Source organism: Amblyraja radiata, unplaced genomic scaffold (assembly GCF_010909765.2).
Source record: "Amblyraja radiata isolate CabotCenter1 unplaced genomic scaffold, sAmbRad1.1.pri S45, whole genome shotgun sequence".
In the NCBI taxonomy this organism is placed as follows: Eukaryota; Metazoa; Chordata; class Chondrichthyes; order Rajiformes; family Rajidae; genus Amblyraja; species Amblyraja radiata.
Window position 1 is genome coordinate 2,099,448 of NW_022630151.1, and position 11,380 is coordinate 2,110,827.

Below are 11,380 nucleotides of genomic sequence, written 5' to 3' on the forward strand. Positions count from 1 at the left end.
CAAGTGGTCGGAGGTAATTGAGTCAAACATTAAAAAGGCGGAGTACAGATGAATGATTTGGGACAATAGCGGTTGAATATGGTGGTTAAATCCCAGATTACTGAAGTGACAATATTAGAGCAGCAGAGTCCACCAAGCGAATGTATTTTCCCCGTGTAATTGTGTGTGGCCAATCCTAAAATGCCCCAGGGTTAGGAGTTTCAAACTGGCTGTACTCAATACAACATTTGCCAACTACCAATTTACTGATCCTTAGTCTAAAACTGCACCTTGTTTCCAAACAGAGAATGTACAGAATGAGGCCGAGGTTTCTCTGCAACAGTTTGCCTGCAGGTTTGATGTTGGGTTTCTTTGTTTTCCTGCTTCGACCAGTTTCCACACAGAGTAAGTACTTTCTGAAAAACGACTTACTCTGACTGAGAAGCTGACAGACCTCGGCGTCCCGATTTCCACCTGCAACTGGATCTTGGATTTCCTGACTGAAAGACCACAGGTGGTGAGGATGGGAAGGAGGGTGTCTGCAGAGCTCACCGTCAGCACAGGATCACCACAAGGCTGCTGTCTCAGTCCCAAACTTTTCACCCTGTACACACGCGACTGTGTCTCCACCCAGGAAAATACCATCATTATTAAGTATGCGGATCATACCACCATCCTGGGCCTCATTAAGGGGGGGGACGAGTCGGGCTACAGGAGTCTGGTGAACGACATTCTTGCCTATGGTGAGGTGAACGACCTAAGCCTCAACACAGACAAGACAAGAGAAATAATAATGGACTTCAGAAAAAATCCACCCCCCCCCCTGCAGCCCCTCATCATCAAGGGGACTGTGGTAGAGAGGGCTGAGTTACAGATACCTGGCATTACAAGTAACATCAGATCTGAACTGGACTTTGAACACTGCAGCCACAGTGAAAAAAGCCCAGCAGAGACTGTACTTCATCAGGCTGCTCAGAAAAGCTGGTCTGCACTGTCGCCCTCTCACCCAGGTCTACAATGGACTGATCGAGAGCATCCTCACCACAGGCATCGCGGTGTGGTATGGAAACACCACACAGACAGAGAGGAAGGCTCTGCAAAGAGTCATAAAGACTGCAGAGAGGATCATCAGAACTGAACTCCCCTCCATGGACACAATCTACACACAGCGCTGTCAAAAAAGAGCAGAGAGAATCATCAGAGACACACTACATCCAGCTCACTCCCTGCTCAAACACAAAAACTGCACATACAACCTCAGGCACAGACGAGCGGACAGTATCGCCACAAATAGAACACGCTTTTTTAAGAGCTTCTTCCCTGCAACAGTGAGACTCTTGGCCAAAACAAAACAAAATGAACTGATGTCCTGATATAGGGTTTGTGCAAGTTACAATGCTCTCACTTTCCCCTTTGTACAGGGTTTTAGGCATTTTCTTTTTTTTAATTTCTGGAGTGGTATGTGTTTTTTATGGATTATGTGTCTGTGTCTTTTTAATTTTTTTAATTTTTAATATTAATTTTTAACTTGACTTGACTTGACTCTCTGAATAGCCGCACAAGAGTTCCTATGTGTGTAAGCACAAATGGCAAATAAAGTTTTTGACCTTTGACCTTTGACCTTTCTCTTCTCCGGTCACAATCACCTTGCATTAATTATTCTCCGGTAGGCGGCGCGACTCTCATCTGCAGCGGCCTCTGCAGTCCGTCTGCGTTTTATTATTTGATGTCTATGTTTTAATGTAGTTTTTGTTATTTTTGTTGGGGTATGTGTGTGGGGGGGTTGGGGGTGGTGTGGGGGGGTTGGGGGTAACTTTTAAATCTTTCCCTGCACGGGAGACCCGACCTTTTCTTTGTCGGGTCTCCGTTGTCGTTGGGGCTGCAACGAGGAGCGGCCTCCAACAGGAAGACCGGGGACTGTGGTGCCGCTACTCACCTCACCGTCGCGGAGCTGGCCGAGTCCAGAGCGGGTGGAGCTGTGGTCGACGCTGCTGCGGCCCGACCCCCGGAGATTCGGTGGCTGCAACTGCGGGCTTGGCGGGCGGCACCGGGAGCCCGCGGGTCCCTGGAGGGAGACCGCTTTTCAGGGCTTCCGCAACGGCGGCTTCTCCTGCCTGAGTTGCGGGGTTGAAGAGCTCCTGGAGCGGGGCCTTACAGCACCGCCCCGCGCGGCTTGGAATGGCCGCGGGAGTTTGCGAGCGCACGCCGGGTGCTCTAACATCAAGAACCCGGTGTGCGGCTTGCATCACCCGGCGTGGCTTAAATGGCCACGGGACAATTCGCCATCGCCCGCCGGGGGCTTTGACTTTGACTCTGACATCGGGGGGGGGGGGGGGGGGGGAGTGCAGTGGAGGGAAAGGTTTTTTTGGCCTTCCATCACAGCAATGTGATGGATGTTTATGTAAAATATGTTGTGTCTTGGGTCTATTTGTTTGTAATGTATGGCTGCAGAAACGGCATTTCGTTTGGACCTCAAGGGGTCCAAATGACAATAAATTGAATTGTATTGTATTGTATTGTATCATTGTCCGTTTAAACCCGCACCCAATTGTCAATCTCACTTTCCTCTCCACATCCCTGAATGTGTTGCTGCCTCACAAATCCACACCATCCTTGCTGGACCTCCATTTTTGAGCCTATCCCATCAACTCTCTCTCCTTCTCCTGCACCGACACGGACCTTATAAAAGTCAGAAATGGCCTCCTGTGAACTTGTTGCAGAGTTAAACTCTCCCTCCTCATCCCGCTCAGCCTCTGCAGCCTTTGACACGGTGGTCCACACTATCCTCCCCAACATCTCCTCACCACAATCCATGTGGGTGGAACTGCCCTCGACTTATCGATCCAGTCGCAGCCCGAGAACCATACGCAATGCCTCACTTCACGATCCCACAAAGTCCCTTCAAAACCAGGTGTAGTTCCTCCACTAATCCCAACACAACCCCCTATCCCCACCTCCGTCTCCTTCCCTCCCGTCATCCCTCCCTCCCACTCACTCACTCACTTCTCTCATGTGATGAAATATCCCTGCATCAATCAGGCCAGGTTATTCCACACACACACATCTCTTCACAAACCGTGACTTCCTCGCTGGGGTTTGGAATTAAATTCTGTACAAAATTAATGATTACGGATTTGGGGTGGGTGGGGAAAATGTGTTTTAAATGTTAATTCTTCATTGTTCGTATTCGCAACAGAAAACAGAAATGGAATGTATTTCTTGGATAATAGAGTCGTCATTGTGTTAAACGGACCGGACAATGCTGAGAATGACACTGTTGTTGTCTGGAAATGGAAACCACACAGGGAAGGAAATCGGAAAATTGTTGACTTAGAAGAATGAGGAACTATTGGATCGAAGAGAAGACCGCTGGCTGTGCTACTTTTGGATGATTAGCCACAATCATATTGAAAGGCGGTGCTGGCTCAAAGTGCCGAATGGCCTACTCCTGCACTTATTGTCTATGTTTCTACGTCATGGTGAGTCCAGTACTCATTGACGTCTGGTCCTGAAGGTGGGTCCTGAACCAAAACGTCACCCACTCATGTTCTCCAGAAATGCTGCTCAACCCGCTGAGTTACTCCAGCACAATCAATTGTTTCCATTTCGAGATACAGTGTGGCAACGGGCCCTTTGGCCCACCGAGTCCACGCCGACCAGTATTCACCTCTACACCCGCACTATCCTACACACTGGGGACTTTTACCAAAGCCAATTAACCTACAAACCTGCACGTCATTTGAGTGTGGGAGGAAACCGGAGCACCCATAGAAAACCCACGCGGGTCACGGGGAGAACGGACAAACTCTGTACGGACAGCACCTGGGTCTCCGGCGCTGTGAGGCAGCATCTCTACCGCTGAGCCACACTGCCATGTTGGGGAAAAATACTTAAAAAGCAGCTGAATATTTTTGACATTTGCCAAATGAGAGTTGTCTATAGGCAAAGTGTGTGTAGTTTCTTCCTGGCATGAAAATAATTCTGCTTTATCATTTTCACACTGAACTCTATAAACCTAAAGACTCCATTGTTGGAATGCAATTCAATCTTTGACAAATCTGAACACCTTATCAGAGAGATATAAAGCACACAGAGGGATTACTGGAGTACATTTTCCCTTTGTAGTCCCTGAGAAATCAGTGGCTGTGGCAGAGAGTTGTTCTGATGTTCTAAGCCATGCCAATCCAAATATGATTGAATGACGGAGCGGACTTGATGTGCCAAATGGAGAAGGAACATCTCATTGGGTTTTAAAGTTTGCAGAGGGCTGACATACAACTTCCTTAGCATCAAGTGAATTGATCAGCATGGTGGTGCAGCGATAGACTAAGAGTTGTTGCCTTACAGTGCCAGAGACCCGGGTTCGATCCTGACTACGTGTGCTTGTAGTTTGTACGTTCTCCCTGTGACCCGCGTGGGGTTCCTTCGGGTGCTCTGGTTTCCTCCCACATTCTAGAGATGTGCCGGTGTGTAGGTTAATTGACGTCTGTAAATTGCCCCTAGTGTGAAGGATATAGGACTAGTGTACAGGTGATCGTTGGTTGGTGTGGACTCGGTGGGCAGAAGGGCCTATTTGCACGCCATCTCCCTAAAACAAACTATTGCCGTTACCTCATTGGTCTCAGTTTAACATTGCTTGTGAAAGTCAGCAAAGTACAAGATTCTTTCTATAGCCCCCACACCAGTGAGCCCATGTATTCATATCTTTAACTAGACAGTCAGAACTTTTCTTAGTTTAGTTTAGAGATACAGCACAGAATCAGGCCCTTCAGCCCACCGCGTCCACGTCAACCAGCGATACCCGTGCATTAAACTACCCCACGCACACTAGGGACAATTTACATACATACCAAATTAACCTACTATCTAGACTGACATATTCAACCTGTCACATGCCCAAGCAGTGGTCCCCACGTGCTTTAAAACCACCTCCACCGTGCCGGTGCCAAAACACTACACTGCGGCGAGCCTCGACGACTTCTAACCATATAACCATATAACAATTACAGCACGGAAACAGGCCACCTCGGCCCTACAAGACCGTGCCGAACAACTTTTTTCCCTTAGTCCCACCTGCCTGCACTCATACCATAACCCTCCATTCCCTTCTCATCCATATGCCTATCCAATTTATTTTTAAATGATACCAACGAACCTGCCGCCACCACTTCCACTGGAAGCTCATTCCACACCGCTACCACTCTCTGAGTAAAGAAGTTCCTCCTCATGTTACCCCTAAACTTCTGTCCCTTAATTCTGAAGTCATGTCCTCTTGTTTGAATCTTCCCTATTCTCAAAGGGAAAAGCTTGTCCACATCAACTCTGTCTATCCCTCTCATCATTTTAAAGACCTCTATCAAGTCCCCCCTTAACCTTCTGCGCTCCAGAGAATAAAGACCTAACTTATTCAACCTATCTCTGTAACTTAGTTGTTGAAACCCAGGCAACATTCTAGTAAATCTCTTCTGTACTCTCTCTATTTTGTTGACATCCTTCCTATAATTGGGCGACCAAAATTGTACACCATACTCCAGATTTGGTCTCACCAATGCCTTGTACAATTTTAACATTACATCCCAGCTTCTATACTCAATGCTCTGCCCAGTTGCACTTACTCCCATCATCACCAAGTGCTTCGAGAGGCTGGTCCTGGCACACCTCAAAGGCTGCCAACCTCCCACACTGGACCCCTATCAGTTTGCCTACCGCAAGAACAGTAGTACGGAGGATGCCATCTCAACGGCACTTCACTCCGCCCTCTCCCACCTCGACAACAGAGACACCTACGTGAGAATGCTGTTCATCTCAGCATTTAACATCAGTATCCCCTCAAAACTGATCACCAAACTCAGCGACCTGGGCATCGACCCCTCCCTCTGCAACTGGATACTGGACTTTCTAACCAACAGACCCCAGTATGTTAGGTTAGACAAGCACACCTCATCAACCCTCACCCTGAACACCGGCGTTCCACAGGGCTGTGTGCTGAGCCCCCTCCTCTACACTCTCTTCACCTACGACTGCACACCTGTATATGGTACTAACACCATCATCAAGTATGCAGATGATAAAACGGTGATTGAGCTCATCAGCAACAATGAGTTGGCATATAGGGAGGATGTCCAGCTCCTAGCAGCATGGTGCGCTGACAACAAACTGGCCTGTGACTACAAGAAGACCAAGGAGCTCATTGTGGACTACAGAAAGTCTAGGGGTGGAACGCACACCCCCATCCACATCAACGGGACGGAGGTGGAACGTGTTTCCAGCTTCAGGTTTCTGGGGGTCAACATCTCTGATGACCTCTCTTGGACCCACAATACCTCAACACTGGTCAAGAAGGCTCACCAGCGTCTCTTCTTCCTGAGGAGACTAAAGAAGGTCCATCTGTCTGCTCAGATTCTGATTAACTTCTACCGCTGCACCATCGAGAGCATCCTTACCAACTGTATCACAGTATGGTATGGCAACTGTCTCCGACCGGAAAGCACTACAGAGGGTGGTGAAAACTGCCCAACGCATCACCGGTTCCTCACTCCCCTCCGTTGAGTCTGTCCAAAGCAAGCGATGTCTGCGAAGGGCGCTCAGCATCATCAAGGACTGCTCTCACCCCAGCCACAGACTGTTACCCTCCTCCCATCCGGGAGACGCTACAGGTCTATCCGTTGCCGGATCAGCAGGTTCAGCAACAACTTCTCCCCTGCGGCTGTTACACAACTTAACTCTGTACCTTGGTGATTGACAGTCACCCATCCCGGACACTCCTACCCTCAGAAATATTGCACTATCCAAAAATGGTATGTACGTCTATATATCTTGCTGTTCCATTAATCTATGTTCGCTCATCTGGGTGAGATGCTAACTGCATTTCGCTCTCTCTGTACTGCATACTGCACAATGACAATAAAGATTGATTCTGAATCTGAAACCTACATGTCTTTGGATTGTGGGAGAAAAATGAAGATCTCGGAAAAAAACCCACGCGGGTCAAGGGGAAAATGTACAAATCTGTACTGACAGCACCCGTAGTCAGGATCGAACCCGGGTCTCTGGCACTGCAAGCAGTGTAAGCAAGGAACTCTACCGCTGCGCCACCGTGCCCGCCCCTTTTTCCCAGGACTGAGATGGAATACTAGAGGGCATAGCTTTAACGAGAGTGGGGCAAAGTTTAAAGAGTGTGGAGCAAGTTATAAGAGGTTAGAGTGCACCTTGGGTGTGTTGCCAGGGCTGTTGGAGGCAGATACAACAGTGGCATTTAACAAGTTTTTGGATAGGCAAGGAATGGAGGGATAATGATAATGAGCAGACAGATAAGAGTTGGCAGTGGTGTCACGTTTAGCACAGGCACTGTGGGCCAAAGGGACGGTTCCTCTGTTGTGCTGTTATATGTTTTATACCTCAGGTTATCAATCTTTATGTTTAACAAAGTGTTTGGTGGGGAAGGGAAAGAGATGAGTTAAGACAAGCTGATTTAAACTTTAGCGATATAGAGCGGAAACAGGCCCTTCGGCCCACCGAGACCACACCGACCAGCGATCACCCCGTACGCTAGCACTCGCCTACGCACTAGGGACAATTTACAAATTTTCCGAAGCCAATTAACCTTGAAAACCTGCAGGTCTGTGGAGTGTGGGAGGAAACCGAAGCACCCGGAGAAAACCCATGCTGTCACAGGGAGAAAGTACAGGCAGCATCCCGGTCAGGATTGACCCCGGGTCTCTGGCGCTGTAAGGCAGCAACTCCATCGCTGCGCCACCGTGCCGCCCAAATAGTTGCACATCAGATGAGACAAGTTAGGAAGAAGAACGTGTCCAACATTGTAGATTCAATTGCGGAGTTCAATTACTTCAGGTATATATACATGCCAGACGGCGCTGTTATAACCATATAACCATACAACTATTACAGCAAGGAAAACAGTCCATTTTGACCCTTCAAGTCCGTGCCGAACACTTATTCTCCCCTAGTCCCATCTACCTGCACTCAGACCATAACCCTCCATTCCTTTCCCGTCCATATAACTATCCAATTTATTTTTAAATGATAAAATCGAACCTGCTTCCACCACTTCCACTGGAAGCTCATTCCACACAGCTACCACTCTCTGAGTAAAGAAGTCCCCCCTCATGTTACCCCTAAACGTCTGTCCCTTAATTCTGAAGTCGTGTCCTCTTGTTTGAATCTTCCCTACTCTCAGTGGGAAAAGCTTATCCACGTCAACTCTATCCCTCTCATCATTTTAAAGACCTCTATCAAGTCCCCCCTTTGCGTTCTGCGCTACAAAGAATAAAGACCCAACTTGTTCAACCTTTCTCTATACCTTAGATGCTGAAACCCAGCCAACATTCTGTAAATCCCCTCTCTATTTTGTTGACATCCTTCCTATAATTAGGCGACCAAAATTGTACTTGTAACAGATTGGTAAAGGGAACCGTAAGAAGAAAAAAATAATCATCCACTCCTCCTGCCACCATTAACATTGGGAAGTAGGATAGGAGGTACAGGTCAGTAGGGGCGAATGGCCCGATTTGCACAAACTAAATTGAGCTGTCTACTGGGGTCACCAAACCCACAAAGTGTCTCGACCCGAAAACTCATTCAATCCTTCTCTCCAGAGATGCTGCCTGTCCCGCTGAGTTACTCCAGAACTTTGTGTCGATCTCTGATGTAAACCAGCACCTGTAGTTCATTCCTACACACAAATGGAAAGCTACAATTCGGAACTAGGAATCACTCTGTATTCGTCACTAATGGCTGCATGCTACACTTGGGAGTTGTATCTCCTTAAAAACATCTGTCACTTACACAGAAACTTTGAGTGTAACTACATGGGGATTTTCACTGAACCGTGGCTTACAACACAATACCCTGTCTTGAGAATAACTCTTGGATTTAAGCAAGCACATCATACATTTTCCCCTGCAACCACAGGATATGTAACACCTGTCCATACACAATAGACAATAGACAATAGGTGCAGTAGTAGGCCATTCCTGCCCTCCCCATATCCTCTGACTCCACTATCTTTAGAGCCCTATGCAGCTCTCTCTTGAAAGTATCCAGAGAACTGGCCTCCACCGCCCGCTGAGGCAGAGAATTCCACAGACTCACCACTCTCTGTGACAAAAAGTGCTTCCTCGTCTCCATTCTAAATAGCTTACTCCTTATTCTTAAACTGTGGCCCCTGGATCTGGATTCCCCCAACATCGGGAACATGTTTCCTGCCTTCAGCGTGTCCAAACCCTTAACAATCTTATATGTTTCAATAAGATACCCTCTCATCCTTCTAAACTCCAGTGTACAAGCCCAGCCACTCCATTCCCTCAGCGGGTATTAACCTTGTAAACCTACGCTGCACTCCATCAATAGCAAAAATGTCCATCCTCTAATTAGGGGTTCAAAACCGCACACAATACTCAAGGTGTGGTCTCACTAGGGCCCTATACAATTGCAGAAGGACCTCTTTGCTCCTATACTCAACTCATCTTGTTAGGAAGGCCAACTTCCATCACTCCTGCTTTCTTCACTGCCTGCTGTACCTGCATGCTTACTTTCATACTGATGAACAATGAACCCCAGATCCCTTTGTTCTTCCCCTTTTTCCAACTTGACACCATTTAGATGGTAATCTGCCTTCCTGCTTTTGATACCAAAGTGGATTACCTCACATTTATCCGCATTAAACTTCATCTGCCATGCATTTGCCCACTCCCCCAACCTGTCTAAGTCACCTTGCATTCTCATAGTTCACACTGCCACCCAGCTTTGTGTCATCTGCAAATTTGCTAATGTTACTAATGCTACAAATTAGCTAATTTGCCATTCATCCAAATAATTGGAAATAGCTGCGGTCCCAGCACCGAGCCTTGCGGTACCCCACTAGTCACCGTTAATCCCTACTCTTTGTTTCCTGTCTGCCAACCAATGTTCTATCCATGTCAGCACTCTACCCCCAATACCAGGTGCCCTAATTTCGTCCACTAATCTACTATGTTGGACCATATCAAATGCTTTCTGAAAGTCCAGGTGGACTAAATCCACTGGCTCTCCCTTGTCTATTTTCCTAGTTACATCCTCAAAAAATTCCAGAAGATTAGTCAAGCATGATTTCCACCCATAAATCCATGCTGACTCAGACCGATCCTGTTACTGCTATCCAAATGTGCCACTATTTCATCTTTCATAATTGACCAGTATATTTCCCACCACCGATGTCAGGCGAACTGGTCTATAATTTCTCTCTCCCGCCTTCCTTAAAAAGTGGGATAACATTAGCTACCCTTCAATCCACAGGAACTGATTCTGAGTCCATAGAACATTGGAAAATTACCACCAATGCATCCACGATTTCAAGAACCACTTCCTTAAGTACCCTGGGATGCAGACCATCAGGCCCTGGGGATTTATCAGCCTTCAGTCCCATCAGTATATCCAACAACATTTCCTGCCTAATGTGGATTTCCTTCAGTTGTTCTGTCACCTCAGATCATCTGGCCACTAGTATATCAGGAAGATTGTTTGTGTCCTACTTAGTGAAGACAGATCCAAAGTACCTGTTCAATTCATCTGCCATTTCCTTGTTCCCCATAATAAACACACCTTTTTCGGCCTTCAAGGGTCCAAATTTGGTCTTAACTAATTTTCTCCTCTTGACATACCTAAAGAAGCTTTTACAACCCTTATATTATATTCTTTATATTCTTGGCTAGCTTACCCTCGTACCTCATCTTTTCTCCATGTATTGTCTTTATAGTTATCTTCTGTTGTTCTTTAAACATTACACGATCCTCTTGCTGCTCGCTCATCTTTGCTACTTTGTAATTCTTCGCTTTAATTTTTATAATGTCCCTGACATCCCTTGTCAGCCATGGTCGCACTTTCTCCCCTCGGAATCTTTCGTCCTCCTAGGAATGAACTGATCCTGCACTTTGAAGGTGGTGGAGGCAGGTTCGTTTTTATCATTTAAAAATAAATTGGATAGTTATATGGATGGGAAAGGAATGGAGGGTTATGGTCTGAGCGCAGGTATATGGGACTAGGGGAGATTATGTGTTCGGCACGGACTAGAGGGGTCGAGATGGCCGGTTTCCGTGCTGTAATTGTTATATGGTTATATATGGTTACTGTATTATTCCTAGAAATACCTGCCATTGTTGTTCCACTGTCATCTCTGCTAGTGTATCTTAGCTGTCAATTTTGGCCAGCTCCTCTCAGTAAGTTGAGCTAGTGTCCAAATACACACAGAGATGCAGCATAGAATCATAGAGCTGTACAGCATGGAAATAGGCCCATTGACCCAATGCATACATGCTGACCAAGTTGTCTATCTGAGCCAGTCCCAACTGCCCGCACCTAACCCATGTCCCTCCATATATTTCCTATCCATAATATTGTGGATAAA

General features: G+C 46.9%; 1 long non-coding RNA gene across 1 annotated transcript; it reads right to left on the bottom strand.

The window, feature by feature from the left end:
* Window positions 1-422: 422 nt before the first annotated feature.
* On the bottom strand, window positions 423-4,934 carry LOC116969459. The gene is made up of 3 exons (XR_004410764.1): window positions 4,852-4,934; window positions 3,480-3,487; window positions 423-433 (listed from the first exon to the last, which is right to left on the bottom strand). It is a non-coding gene; the product is annotated as an uncharacterized LOC116969459 (long non-coding RNA).
* Window positions 4,935-11,380: the final 6,446 nt, after the last annotated feature.